Source organism: Oryzias latipes, chromosome 20, assembly GCF_053564925.1.
Source record: "Oryzias latipes strain Hd-rR chromosome 20, Olatipes_Hd-rR_3.1".
Classification (NCBI taxonomy): domain Eukaryota; kingdom Metazoa; phylum Chordata; class Actinopteri; order Beloniformes; family Adrianichthyidae; genus Oryzias; species Oryzias latipes.
This window is the reverse complement of record NC_136256.1, coordinates 3,401,574-3,412,447: the sequence shown is the minus strand read 5'-3', so window position 1 is coordinate 3,412,447 and position 10,874 is coordinate 3,401,574. Positions and strand designations below refer to the sequence as shown.

The window sequence follows — 10,874 nt, the reverse complement described above, 5'->3', positions numbered from 1 at the left end:
CTGCTGCGTTCTGAACAAGCTGGAGACTTCTTAAGGAACTCTTAGGACACGCTGCTAACAAGGAGTTACAGTAATCCAGCCTCAACGTAACAAATGCATGGATGAGTTTTTCAGCATCACTCTTAGAAAGTATATTTCTGATCTTAGCAATATTCCGCAGGTGAAAAAAGGCAGTTCTACACGCCTGAGATATGTGATCCTTAAATTATAAATCCTGATCAAATAAAACCCCAAGGTTTCTAACTGTGGAATTGGGGGCTATACTTACACCATCCAGGGAGACTATCTGAGCAGTCAGAGCATCTCTGAGGTTTTTAGGACCTAGTATAATGACCTCAGTTTTTTCTGGGTTCAAGAGGAGGTCATTAATTGTCATCCAGGTCTTGATGTCACTGATGCAGGCGTTCAGTTTCTCTATCTGGTCATTCTGGTCAGGCTTCATGGATAAATACAACTGCGTATCGTCGGCATAACAATGATAAATAATGCTGTGTTTCCTGATTATGTTTCCTAGGGGTAGTATATAAAGCGTAAACAGGATCGGTCCCAAGACTGAGCCCTGTGGGACTCCATAGTTGACTCGAGTGCACTGAGAGGAATGTCCATTTACATTAACGAACTGACTTACGGGTTTCTTGTTTAAGAGAACGAGTTTCAGCGTTAAACCACGGTGCTACTCTGTTTTGTCTAACGAACTTAGGTTTCAGGGGGGCAACGACATGGAGTGTACTCCTGAGGGCTTGTAAGGCATCATTAACAAACTGGTCATTTATACTAGGACTGATGCTATGGGAGTTGGTTTCAAAGTATTTGCTCAGAATGTCACAAAGTCCTAGTTGAACTTTGAGTTTGAACTCAGACACAGAACGGTCAGTTAAGGTTCTTCTAGGCTGTTTCTTGTTCACTGGGGCAGTAGCATGTTCTAATGTAAACTGGAAGGTAATCAGAAAGTGATCAGAAATGATGGGGTTAAGAGGAAGGACACTCAGCTGGCTGATCTCTATACCATGGGTTAAAACAAGGTCCAGGGTGTGTTTATGACAGTGAGTGGGTTCATTCACACTTTGGGTGAAACCAACATCATCTAATAAAGCTGCAAAAGCATTTCCTAGACAGTGACTGGAATCATTAACATGAATATTAAAATCCCCTAATATTATAGTTTGATCAGAATCTAAGACAATAGTCGATAGGAAGTCAGAAAACTCAGTTAAAAATTCTGAATATGGGCCGGGGGGGCGATAAATAATTATGAATAAAACAGGTTTTCGAGTCTTCTTGTTTGGGTGATTTATAGACAATATGATGCTTTCAAATGAATTATAAGCATTTTTAACTTTAGGGCTGAGAAGTAAGCTAGACTGTGATGTTACTGCCAAACCACCTCCTTTACCTGAAATCCTGGATTTCTGATAGTTAGCATAAGTGGGGGGGGTTGCTTCATTCAATCTAACATGGTCATCCTGTTGGAGCCAAGTTTCTTTCAAGGCTAGAAGACTGAGGTTGTTATCAGTGATTAACTCATTGACTAAGAAGGACTTAGAGGAAATGGATCGAATGTTTAATAAACCACATTTAATGACATAATTCTGCTTGTGAGAACTGCTGTCTGTCACTTTAAGGTTTCTATGACGCGCTCCTTTCATTTGTCTTTCAGCACATAAGCTAAAGCTAGGACCTGCTTGACTTTCCCTGCATGGGTTTTGCACCGGCACTAACCCTAAGGGAGGCTCAGAGGAGCGTTTTACACTGCTGCTCTGCGCCCGGGTCTCGTCTCTGGATTGTCAGGTTAACAGACTAAGGCTAGCAGAAATGTTTCTAGAAAGAAGAGCGGCACCGTCCCGAGTGGGATGGACGCCGTCTCTCCGCATGAGACCGGGCTTCCCCCAAAACGCGCTCCAGTTATCCACAAAACCAACGCCGTTTTCTGGGCACCATCTAGAAAGCCAGCGGTTAAATGATGAAAAGCGGCTGTACATTTCATCACTGACTAAGTTCGGCAGGGGACCAGAGAAAATTACAGTGTCGGACATCGTCTTAGCCAGTTTACACACCGAAGCTACGTTTAACTTAACCACCTCTGACTGTCTCCGTCGGGCATCATTACCGCCTGCGTGAATCACGACTCGACGGAACCTGGACTTTTTCTGAGCTAACATCCTAAGGTTCCCCTCGATGTCACCAACTCTGGCCCCCGGATAACACCTGACTGTAGCCGCTGGGAGCTCCACGTTTCTAACTTCAGAAGAGCCTATAACCAGAGTTGAGTGTTCAGCGGGTGTGTCGCTGAGGGGGGAGAACCTATTACTAACGTGGAGTCTCGGGTGCTCTAAGTTTTTGTGTTTAGCACTATGTTTCCTCCCAACCGGTGCAAACCCCTGACTGTCTCCCGGCTGTTAGGAGGGCGCTGGGGTGCTAACTAAGTTATATGGAGTTAATTCAGTCTCAATAATCAGAAATGCACACAACCGGTTTTACAAATGCACACGCTCCGATTCACAAATGTCATTTTATGCAAACGTGAAAAATAAATTCGGAAATACACATCCTGTGTTTCACAAACACACAGATCGTGTTTCACACATGCACACTAAATGTTTTACAAATGCACAATAAGTGTTTCTCACAAATGTGCACACTGTTTTTCACAAAAACATTTTAGAAATTCACAATAAATGTATCAGAAATGCACAGTAAGTGCTTCACAAACATGATTTTTAGGTACACATGTGGTGTGAACTCACAGATCATTCGAATTGCAGACTGTGCATTCAAAATCCCGTTCTCGTTTGTGAATCTCCCCGTGTGTGTGAGAGATTTTTCTACGGTGAATATTGAGACTCATCTGACGGAGCGGGTCGACTAATCTCACCATTGGCTAGTGAATCTGTCAATCAAACTCATCTGCAAAGCAGGCGGGTTCGCTTTTAACCAATCGAATGGCCCCTTACACTCTTCACTTTCAAAGTGACGAGGGAGGGAGCTGTTCAGCACAGCAGTTGAAAGGACGCGGGCGGCAAACATGGCGGAGAGGTCTTCTGAACGGGATCAGTCTCAGCCCGTAAGTAATGCATTTATTTGATCATTCCCTCGTTGTACGTCCTGTAATGTTATTGAATACTAAGTTGAAGTGTTCTCCTTTGCCAAGTGACATGTGTGAATGCTTTATGAACACTGCAGCCGAGTCGTTTGCAGAGTACCCCCACCGCTAATTAGCTTAGCTTTGTTTTGCTTAGCCTGTGCAAGTTGTGTCTGCCTGTGAGTGTGAGTGAAGTTCAAGCCGGTGTCGGTTCAAGCTAGCCAATGATCTGTAGGTTCTTAACATGATTCATAAGGAACTAAGGGGAAAAGCATGCCGGATTTACAGCAGCAAAGAAAGTTTAATAAAAAGTATTAATTTGGAGACGGGGATTTGTTTAAACACTGATGCTATGCTATGCTAACTAGCTAGTTGTTCCGTGTGCTGCCTTTATGTAAACGCGATCCGGGTTAAAGTAGACACAGCATTTTCACAACCCAGACTTTAAGACGGGGTGGACTGTGCAACAAAGTTAATTCATATGACATTCATGAAAACGGCATTTTTTAAATATAACATACATGAATCCACTGTTGAATGAAAGAAGCCTCATTAAGTTTCTAACGTTAGAACCCGTATTGTGATGACCAGCCCTGTGAGATTGTGTCAGAGTGACAGCCACTAAAATCCCCGTATCTTTACTTCCAATGACGTAATGACAAGAATCCCAAACATTATGTTTTTAGGCTGTTTTGTAGTCGATAAGTAGTCACAGAAAGGGTGGATGGGAGAAATATGCTGTCAACAGTGATTTGAGTAGAAGTTACTGTAAGTATTCCACACAGGCTTCCTGTGATCAGTGTCTTGTCTCTGATTTTTTTTAAAGGTGTTCTTTACTACAAGCTCAAGTAATCATAGCAAGAGTGTTTTAAAAAAATTCCCCTTTCATATATTTGAAAATTATGTAATTTAAGATCAGACAGCTAAATTATCTAATCCATGTTTGTTGTGTTTTTATTTATTCTCTAGGAATTACTGAAGCGTGACAGCGTGACAATCTTTTGTTCCTCGTGCCATCAGGCAATACAACTCTCTGGCAGGGCATCTTACAAGTAATTTCTTTTAATTTTACCCACTGATTTTCCAATTATTTACCTTTTTTTATCAATCTTTTTATTTTGTGATATTTCTATTTGTAATGCATGTGTGTTTATCTGTTTTTTTAAGATGGCCATTTTAAAAAAATTTCCTCAGGGATTATTAAATACCCTTCTATTCTATTCTATTTCATATTTTATCATCCTATTGTATTACTGTTTTACCTGTCAATTGGGAATTTAGCATTTTTGCCCCTGTAAATATCTGTCAGTTGAAAGTATTTGTACTTGTATTCCATGTATCCTGTACCTGAAGATAGCAGACAACAACTGTGCAGACTTGGCCTTCTTCAGTGACGCTGTGAACGTTTATGGCTTTCCTCTGAGGTATTCATGTTATTCATAAAGAAATATTGTATTCACATATCAGGCAGTATAAGTACTTGGTTATTTGTACAAAAATAAAATTACTTTTTTTAGACTCCTCTCCATAAACAAAGGCAACTCTAAAACTCTTTCCCCTCATGAATAACATTTTACCCCCCCCCCCCCCCCCTCAGTCTCTCACCTCATTTTTTTCCCCAGTGATACATGTAACCCACTCCTGCAATTTTTTTAACCTAGAAATTCTACTTATTGGCATCATACATAAGAACATTACATTTTAAACTGATGTGTACCGTATTGGCGATGCATTTGTAATTATGTGTTTGAGACATGATTTTCATGTTATTGTCAGGGTGAGAGGAGATCACGGAGGAGAAAATGTGGGCATAGCCGAGTTAATGCTCACAGTACGTACAACTGACACAAACGGGTTCATTGTGGGAAAAGTGTACACACAATCAACAGTGAGTTGAACCTAGTTTTAGAAGCTTTAATATATACACAGGGCTCCAGACTGCGTCCATTTGGTCGCATTTTGCGACCAAAATTTGAGAGTGTGCGACTGAATTTTACACCCAGTCGCACATGTGCTACCAGTAAATTTGCCTCCTCCACCCTCCGTATTTTTTATACATTAAACATGAAAGGAGCACGTCAATGATCGATGAAATGAGAGATGAAATCATCAATGAGACGCGAGCGCACACGCACGCAGGCAGACACACACACTCGCGCGAATACTCATGAGACTGGAGCACACGCGAGCACACACTCGCGTTTCATTGAGTGATGCCTGAGGCGGCCAATGCGTGTGAGAAGAATAGGGAAAGTCACTGCAAGTGGCTAAAATATGTGGAGGGGCGGGGCCTAGAGATAATCGAGCGCGCGTAAACATCCGTGGGAAGGAAACGGAGACAAATATCATCACAACCTGATATGTGTGCGTCTGAGCTATGAGCAAGCGAACTATTGATTCGTTCTTCCGACCTGCAGCTAGTGTACCAGTGACAGAGTGTACAGCAGGGGTCTCAAACTCGCATGAAATCGAAGCTGCAGTGAGACAGAAAGAGACCAGGAATTAGGAGTTGTCCTTAACATTCAATTTCGTTTTAATATGCCTCTCCCCCTAAGTATGAGCTGTGATATTACATCTTTTATAATTATTTTAATGTTTTGTAATGGATGTAGCCTTTTTTTAATCAGTTGGTATTTTAAATTATTTTAATTGATCACTGAACTACAAAAAACCCATCAGGATGCATGTCCCATAATGCATTGTTTTTTAGTCTGTAGGGCAGCTTTTAGTCAGTTCAATACTAAATTTCCAGCTGCGTTCGCTCTGATTGGTGTCTTGCTCTCACCCCTTTCTCGTGATATTTTTGTTTTGATTGACAGGTGATGTTGGAGCAAAAACAAAAATATACGTCACACACCAGGTGATCTGTGCAGTGTTGCGTCCATCTGGGTGATCTCAAACACGCTTATTGTGCATCTTGGCTGAACCTATTTGATGTCACCAACATGAATTTCCATCTAATATTTACATACATTTAAGTATTGTTTGAAACTGTGAAATTACGAAAGGTTACTACGGTAATCACTTGTTACTAAAAACTTTTTTTTTATTCTAAAAGTATGGTATTTTTTTTACTATTTTTACTTAGTTGTACTGTCATGACAGCGATGGTGATGTCAGTTTACCTTCTTGTTGCATCTTCAAAAGTGCAGAATAAAATATGACACTGAATTAGAAACAGCACATTGTAATTTCTGCATCTATTATTAAACTATTTATTTGTAATACAGTGGAAATTAGTAGATTTGGTTAGAATGTTGATTTACGGTATGCGCCCCTAAATTTTCTGGTTGTGCCCCTAAAATTTTCAGTTAGGGGCCACTATGCTCCTAGTTAAAAAAGTTAGTCTGGAGCCCTGATACATAAAAGTGAATGATGTATTAAAAATAAATCTGACAATATAATATTTCTTTTTGCTTTTTTCCAAATACAGGATTGAGCTCCTCTGGTGTGATGTCTTCGTGAGGGTTACTGGTTAATATTACTACATCCTGCACTCTCCTGAGGACCAAGACTTGCTCAATATCAGTCACATCACATATTCTGCTGCCATTACATTTTCCTACCACGCATTCAGGCCAGTTTGGATGTCTTTAGTGACGCGTGGGACAGCCATCCAATCAGGAGGGAGCAAAGCATGACACCAAATCAGCTGTGGCAGTTGGGCTTGACCCAGAACCCTGTTTCTGATCCCCGGGTAAATGCTTTATTTAATCTCACTGTACTGGACAACTGATTTGTGTGCAGTTTGACTAAAGTGGAAAGTATCAAGAAGAGTATCATGAAATCATAATGACTACAGTGAATTTTCAGCGAAAATGAATGAAAAGGATTATTGTTGTGTGGTGCAAACAATTTCCCTAAATTGTTTGTTTGTAGGAAGAATAGCACATCTGCAAGTTCAAAATGCATCACAATGCATGGCCTTATGAGCCATCAGATGTACTAATGTCACTACTTTGTTAAGGTTCACTTATTTGCAAATTATAAACAGTTATGGAGATATGAGGTCTGCCTGCAAGCAACAATATAAGTTATTATTAGTCGGTCACTGTTCCTACATAATCTAAAACACAAAAAAAACAGTGCTGTTCATAAACAGTATCTTTTTTTTTTTTTTTGTCAGGGTATGCTGGTTCCAGAGATTGAATGGGAGGACAGTGGATCCATGACTGAACCTCATCCTGGGATCAATGTCCCGGTATGGGACAGTCCCCTTTTGGGTCCACAAATGTTGGAACTGCAAGACGACATCAATCCATTGTGGAATTCAGACCGTTTGGGAGTGGACCTACATCTTTACTGTCCAGTGTGTTTAGAACTTAATTTAGGCGACATAATTACATACAGAAGAAGAGAGACTGAGGGGAGGAAGACAAAGTTCAAATCAATACTGCTGTATTGTTCAAGGGACTTCATTGTATGTAAGGAAGTTATGAAAATTAGTTCCAGTTTAAATAAAATTCAAATCAGTAGAGATCCCACATTTGCTTAAATTTTGATGTTTTAATCTGTCCATGTTTTCACTGAATTTTACTCTGCAATAAAGGGTGAATGTTTACACTTTGTTGTTCTATGACCATCTTTTGTTGTGTAGTATTTAACCAGCTATAAAACCCAGAGAGATGAGGATCTTTTTTGCAAGGGTGACCTGGCCAAGAGGTGTATATGTATATGGTTACAATATAAAATCAATGACATTTGAGTTATTAAAAAAATAAAATTAAGGTCAAGCAAAGTGACTTCGGGCTGAGCAGGGGAGGTGTATTGGGTATCTGTGATTGACAGTGAGATGAACTTGAGGTAATGTAGTCCCACTGCGTGGTACGGAGCAAAGTGATGCCAGTTTCTCCACAAAACCTGTGGAAGTTGAAGATTTTTCTCCTCCACCTTCATATGATCAAAACTGTCTGAGTGTTGAAATGACGCTAGCATGAAAGCTAAGAGAATAACGTACAAACAATCCCGAGTGAAACATTCATTTTAAATCTCATGACCAGTCCAGAGTTCGATGGATTCAATGTCAACTGCATTCAACCACTGTTGCCTTGCTTCCAGGTCCACTGAAAAGTTGCACAAGCCAGTAATTTTTGACAACCGAAGGCAATAAACCGACAAGCCATGCTAAGGCTAACACGCTAACGACCGACTGGTACAGAATCAAATATGGGCGGGGCTTTTGCCACCCGCAGAAAGCGTAGAGAAAGTGTAAGGGGCCATACGATTGGCTAAAAGCGAACCCGCCTGCTTTCCCGATGAGTTTGATTGACAGATTCACTAGCCAATGGTGACATTAGTTGACCCGCTCCGTCAGATGAGTCTCAATATTCACCGTAGAAAAATCTCTCACACACACGGGGAGATTCACAAACGAGAACGGGATTTTGAATGCACAGTCTGCAGTTCGAATGATCTGTGAGTTCACATCACATGTGTACCTAAAAATCATGTTTGTGAAGCACCTACTGTGTATTTCTGATACATTTATTGTGAATTTCTAAAATGTTTTTTGTGAAACACAGTGTGCACATTTGTGAGAAACACTTATTGTGCATTTGTAAAACATTTAGTGTGCATGTGTGAAACACAATCTGTGTGTTTGTGAAACACAGGGTGTGTATTTCCGAATTTATTTTTCACGTTTGCATAAAATGACATTTGTGAATCGGAGCGTGTGCATTTGTAAAACCGGTTGTGTGCATTTCTGATTATTGAGACTGAATTAACTCCATAAAGTTAGCCCTGGTAGCGCGGCCCGCACTACGAGTTACAACTTGGCTAGCCGGCTTAGCATCCACTGTGCGGAGCCGCGCTTCTAACTGCTGTAGCCTGGCCTCCAAGTCTAACACAAGACTACACTTAACACACCTACCGCTATTTTCACTAAAGGAGGCAGGATCATCACTAAACATATGGCACATGGGGCAGGAGAGAGGGGGAAAGGTGGAAGGTGGCCATGCTAGGTTCTAAGCTTAGGCTAGCGGTGTTTAGGTAAAGAGAAGTGGTTTATTTAGCAAAAATAGAAAGTGAACAGCAAGCGGTTTAACAGTAGTGTATTCGCTACTAAAAGGTGCTAGATGTGAATATTAAACCAGATAACCCTTAGAGTAAGCAATAGTAGTCAGGCTAATGCCAAACAAGAGAACAGCAGTCACATACGACTAGCACTGGAAAACGCTCAACTGGAAATGACATCACAGCAAAAAGTTTGTTCACAATTCTTTCAAAAATTTTATCTAGAAAAAACAAATTACAGGATGGCCATTATTTTCCATTTTGTTCATACATTTATGTAGTTGTTGATAATAATTTAAACAAAGCAATAAAACAACCTAAAGAGCCGCTTGAAAGCCAAAAGAGACGACTCTTTTTAGAGCCAAATGTCTAGGAAGAGCTGGATTCCCATCACTACAACCAATAAGAAAAACAAGGGACAGAAAAAATGACATCCAGCAAAGAGTCAGGATGAACGACGCTTCTGTTTAGTTCTGTTTAGTAGAGAAGTCAGATGGAGAAAAAATCATGGATGTGAGTTGAGTTAGATGGTGATACGACGTCATGTGCAGCTTGTAAACATGTCTTATATTAGTGAAGTACAATAATGATTCTGGGTTGAACGGTCTGGAGAGACACAGTTGTTGACAATTTACATTTTCATTTGCCTTACAAAAACATCACCTTAATATTACAATTACATTATTGCTGTACATAATGAGCAAAAAAAGAAAACATAGGAAGCAGGACAGAAGCAGGATCATTTTAGCAGGAGTGGGACAGGATTATTTTTTTAACCGTGGTATGGGAGCAGGACGCATTAGACACCACAATATAATACTATATTTGGATGCACGTTTTTGATGAATATTAAGCCATGTTTATTGCAGTTTTCTTTGTGTTTTATGGGAGTGGCTGTGCTGCAGAGGTACAGCAGTTGACCTCTGATCAGAAGATCACATATTCGTGAATGTTTGTGTGAATGAGTGGATGTGACTGTGACTGTAAAGCCTCTTAAGCCTTCAAGGAAGGTAGAAAAGCGCTGTACTAGTACACATCATTTACCAATTATGACACGTTTTTGCCAAAAAAAAATGACTTGACAGACTTCGCTTTCCTAAATGGTAAAACAAATACAAACAATATACATGAGTAAAAATGATGAAAATAAAACAAACTAATAGCTGTTTAATATCCATCAATTTGTTGGTTTACTTTTGCTTTAAAAGATGATCAGAATATACAGGTATTTTCTCTTTAAGCTGTGCATAAACAAACTTTTTTTTTCTTCTCCAGAACAGACTGTGGGTGATCTCACACATCGAATGGCATGTTATTTGAGTCAACACCAAACCCCCCACTGTGCTGCTGGATGGGTGGTCTCGTGCATAAATATGGGGCAATATTGGTCTTGTTATCCAGCCGTTTGGGGCTGGAATGCAGCCAGAGAGCAGTCATTTCTGGTCATATTTCTTTTTTTCTTTGAATGACTTCTGTTTAATGTATGTTTATAATCCTTTCCAAGACCCACGCTATTAAAAATATTTGATCAAACTATTAAACTTTGGTATGTTAGGATGCTCTCCGTGTGTGACGCAATATTTCAGCCACTAAAATGTGAACAAGTCACAGTTTTGAAATACCAACTTTCTAAACTTCAAACAATTTAGTTTTAAAACTATAACTTTCAAAGTTGGAAATAAAAATATTGTTCGTTTGCCAAATTTCAGGTGTACTTTCAAAATTTCTTCCTTTGGTTACAAAACACACGTTTGCCTTTGCAGCATCAAAAATCTGGTTA

The 10,874-nt window shown here is 40.0% G+C and overlaps 1 long non-coding RNA gene across 2 annotated transcripts; it reads left to right on the top strand.

The window, feature by feature from the left end:
- The first annotated feature begins 2,903 nt into the window (after positions 1–2,903).
- On the top strand, positions 2,904–7,642 carry LOC144988127 (uncharacterized). 2 transcript variants are annotated; one of them, XR_013651934.1, is made up of 7 exons: positions 2,904–3,061; positions 4,049–4,131; positions 4,433–4,503; positions 4,856–4,967; positions 6,513–6,540; positions 6,657–6,776; positions 7,206–7,642. It is a non-coding gene; the product is annotated as an uncharacterized LOC144988127 (long non-coding RNA). The 2 variants fall into 2 exon arrangements; XR_013651935.1 differs by having other exon boundaries at positions 2,906–3,061; positions 6,677–6,776.
- The last annotated feature ends 3,232 nt before the right edge of the window (positions 7,643–10,874 follow it).